This window comes from Capsicum annuum, chromosome 11, assembly GCF_002878395.1.
Source record: "Capsicum annuum cultivar UCD-10X-F1 chromosome 11, UCD10Xv1.1, whole genome shotgun sequence".
In the NCBI taxonomy this organism is placed as follows: domain Eukaryota; kingdom Viridiplantae; phylum Streptophyta; class Magnoliopsida; order Solanales; family Solanaceae; genus Capsicum; species Capsicum annuum.
Genome location: NC_061121.1, coordinates 227,367,403 through 227,372,263, shown reverse-complemented (window position 1 = coordinate 227,372,263; position 4,861 = coordinate 227,367,403).

Sequence of the window (4,861 nt, the reverse complement as noted above, 5' to 3'; positions counted from 1 at the left end):
AAAAGAGATATATATATATATATATATATATATATATATATATATATATATATCTCTTTTACTTGGTGAAGATTAGGTCTCAACCATTGACAAGATTCATGGATAGGGAGGGACAAATATAAAGCAATAAAAAAGTTTAATAATGTTCTCACCAAACATTATTGTTTTCCATTGATTCAATTTTGTTTGCTTTTATTTTGTTCTAGCATTGATTCTTTCTGTGTATAGTCATAAGCCTATTGACATGATTTTTTATTTTAGTATATAATTATTATTATGATAGCGAAGGGAGCCTTGGAGCAATAGTAAAGATCAGTGATCATCACGGGTTCGAACAATAGAAACAGACAGTATTAATGCTTGCATTAAAAGGTGGACTATCTACATTATCTATAATATATTAAAAGCGTAAAGGCCTTTAAAAAAGTGAATCGAATTATTTATCCTTCATTAAAATACTTCGTAATAGATAAAATCGTCTTTCCATCTTTTTTCTTTAATTATATTTAATTAAATATATGAATAATTAGTTTTGGTAAATTTTTTTCTCCTTGTATATGTAAAAGAAGAATTCTCAAAATCTATGGTACTAGCAAAAAGGAAAACATTTATAAGGTTTTTTCTTTTCGTATATGTGAAAAAGGAATCCCAAAATCTATGAGAATAGAAAAAAGGAATAAAACATTTATAGGGTTTTTCTTTTCCAAATTAATATTCGTATGTCTTTTAGTTAATAAATAGCTTGCTAACCTTTTTTTTGGTCTACGGTTGTATATGTGTTCTAGCTTATGTGGATGAACCTTTTTAAAATTATAAAAGCATATAATCAAGTTAAAGGAAAAATTAAATTATCAAAAAGGAGAAATTATTTCCTCATATATGCTATGGTAGATTTTCTTCTACGTTATTCTCTTATTTTGATTTAAGTTGCCTTCTTACCATCATTATTATTATTCTTTCTATTTTTCTTTATTTTTTTTAGTTAATAATTTTAAAGTTTATATATGAATTATGCATAATCAGCATTAACAATGAATTATGATTTTAATAATTTCTCACGTTTCTCTTTAATTTGGTCCTATTTTTTGAACAAGAACTTAACAACTATATAGGTGCTCGTCCCCGTACATAGTGGAAACATGATTAAAGAAAGGAAGGCGTCAATAAATATAGAACTCATAAAATATGAAAACTAACATTCAAGGTAACTCATGTACTCATTTTGTGATATTCTTTTAAGAAAAAATATTATATTTTATTTAAAGTTAATTATTATTTTTCAATTATTTATTCTTTTATATATTTCATGTTAATTGGAGGCTTGACGTGAAACACACGTACACTAATTTAGTAGAGAAAAATGTGCGAAAATATCTGTACTTAGACGAATTTTGCAGTTACGCACCTTGAACTTTACGGGGTCCTATGACCCCCCTAAACTATTTTTTCTCGTATTTAAATGACAAATATTTGCGCCTTATTAAAATTTTTTTCCTTACGCACTCAATGTGCGTGAAATATACGCAGTGGTCCAAGTGCCAAATATATGCCACTTAAATACGGTAAAAAATAGTCTAGGGAGGTCATAGGACCCCCGCAAAGTTCTGGATGCGTAACTGCAAATTTCGTCAAAGTATAGGTATTTTTCGCACCTTTTCCTCCTATATTATATATACTCTCGGAGCACGACCTCTTCTCTGACCTTGCTAATGATGCAGTATACTCTCGGAGCACGACCTCTTCTTTGAACCTTGCTAATGATGCAGGATGCTTTGGGCACCGTGCTGTCCTTTTTTAGGTTTGTAAAACAAAATTAAACTTCACCCTAGAAATGGAACATCAAGATTCTATTCTCCAGATGGATTACTTCACTACTACACTCCTGGTGCTTAGATATTTGTATTATATACCCCTTATTTATTTATATCACAACAATAACATGTCCAGTGTATTTTCATATAGTGGGGTCTGAAGAGGGTAAAGTATGCTCAGTCCATACCAGTACCTCCGAAGAAGTAGAGAGGCTGTTCCTGATAGACCCCCGGCTCAGAACAAAGGACAATAAACAAAGTCATAATAAAATATGCCACAGGATGAAATAACAAAAAGTAAACACCTACAATGTAGTACTCTATATTATCACGTGCACACACACCTCAACCCCAACTCTCCTATGACTACTAGCACGACTGCAACCAAAGTACTCCTAACTACCCTAATTCACACCCGCACTAGCCGTCTACCCTAATTCGCTTCCTCCATAACTTCCTATCTAGGGTCATATCCTCAGTAAGCTGTAGTTGATCCATATCATGTCTAATCACCTCACTCCAGTATTTCTTCGGCCTACCTCTACCCCTATTGAAACCATCCAAATTCCAACCTCACACCTATGAACTGGGGCATCAGTGCCCCTCCTCATCACATGGCCAAACCATTTCACCCTCACTTATCGCAACTTGTCCTCCATCGAAACCATACTCACCTTCTCCCGAATAATCTCATTCGTAACCCTATCTCCCCTAATAAGCCCATCATCCAACACAACATCCTCATCTTCGCCACCTTCAACTTCTGTATATGAGAGTTCTTGACTGGCCAACACTCTGCCCCATACAATATGGTCGGACGGACTGTCACTCTATAAAATTTACCTTTAAGCTTGGGGGCTCCTTCTTATCACATAAAACTCCCGAGGCAAGCCTCTATTTAATCCCACCCTCCATATATATATATATATATATATATATATATATATATATATATATATTGACTCCTGAATATGGGTTTAGTCGAACTTAGTAGCTTTGCTTAAACAATATATCTGTATTAAGAAATTCATTAAATATATATAAATATTAAGTTTAGAAACCAATTATCAACACTACTTCAAGTGGTCATTCTAAAATTCAGAACTCATAAAATTGAAATTCTCGCTCCTCCTCCGATATCACAATGAACTTGTAATATGTATCTATTTTTTTATTATTACTATCTACAAAATGTGCATGCGATGGCTATAATCAGTGAGAATTTATACAGTCGATCCAAAATACTTGTTTGAAATCGAAACGTAACAGTTTGTTATTGTTATTTTAGTGACGTGTGGTATTCCTACTTAACAAACGATTATATTGACATGTTAGGAACATAGTATCATTTATGTCTCTCTGTATATATATTCGTGATGGAAAATTCAAACACATGTAATATTCTTCCCAATATTCTTTTTAAGATTAAATAAAATGTTGGCATTTTCAACCTTTCAAATATTTAGCATCCGAAATTTGTTTTAAAAATCGACTGACTTGATTTTACGCAACGTAAGATTCATGATAAGAGATATATAGTGCTGTGAAGAATTTTCTTTTTTTTTATTTATCGGGTTCGAACCAGAGACATTTACTCCCTCGTCCCAAATTGAGGTGGTACATTGATTAAGAAAATAATAAATAACATGCCTAGTTTATTATAGTACCCCTATTAAATAATGTTTACATTTTAATTTAAAGAAAAAGTAATTAATGCAAAGGGTAAAAAATGAAATTTATTTTTTTGTCTCTTCTTAATTAATGTAAAAAGACAAGTAAAATGAGACATTAAATTAGAAAATTTGGGACGGAGGGAGTAATTAACAAAAATATACATGCATGCAACTTGGTAAGATTAAATGTGAACCATTTATTTCTTCTAAAAAAATAAAAGTAAAAATTCCAGCATGATCTATATATCGCCTCACATTCAATCTAAATCTAGAAATTTCTTATGAAAAGCACCAATCCTCTAAGAACAAAGTTTATGATCTCTTCTCTGTCATAATATTATTCTTGATCTATAATTTCATTGGCCAACTTTAAAAGAATTTGGTTAAAAAGTTGGAAGTGACTTCACAAAGATTTTGATTATTTACAAAAACACTAAGAATAAATTCAAATTCTTCGGATCATGTGTCTTGCAATCAAATCAATTGGTAAAAAGAATTACTCCGTTTTATTTTATTTTTATGTGACATAATTTATATTACACTGATTAAACTATGTCACAGAAGTTAAATTTTTGATTTTTAAAAAAACTATATTATTACTATTCCAAATAAATTTGATATATATGATTTGGTATTTTTAAGTTTGATTTCTATATTTTGCGATATGATAGATCGCTAAGCATAGTTTATTCGACTTTGACTTAGGTATAAATATATAAGCATATTACAAAGAATCATGACTCTTGTCTTTCAAAAAAATATATCAATTATATTATATTAACACCTTAAACATTAAAAATATTCAAACAAAAATATCAGCAATTCCTTTCGTTAATCACTTACACAAATAAAAGTGTCAATAATAATAATAATAATGTCATCTCAATAATGCATTACGTGATTATCTTTCTGTCCCAAAGAGAGGGAGATAAAACAGGTTAATGGGAATAAAATTAAAGACATGAAAATAAAATTCATCCCAAGATGCCCTTTTTTTTAGTTTCTTCATCGTTGTTCGACATCCATATTCAAATTTCGATTAATCAGAATTTAAGCTGCAACACTTCCTAATTGGATTTCTTTTTATATTAAGAACTTAAATTCAAAATCTGTAATTAAAATTGAAAAAATTCTATTTATCCCACCACAACTAATCAGTCTAAAGATACCTCAAAAATAAAAATAAAAAAATAGAGGGACTACATGAAAAGTTGAGGCTTTAAGGAACCAACTAATAAAACAAGAATATGCTTCAAAATATATATGCTATTAAAGGACTGCCCCAATTGTGTTGGTCATATATCTATATTTATTTTGTGGTGTGGTGTAATAGCTATATTATTTGTTCACCTATTTATCACACGTAATTATTTTTTT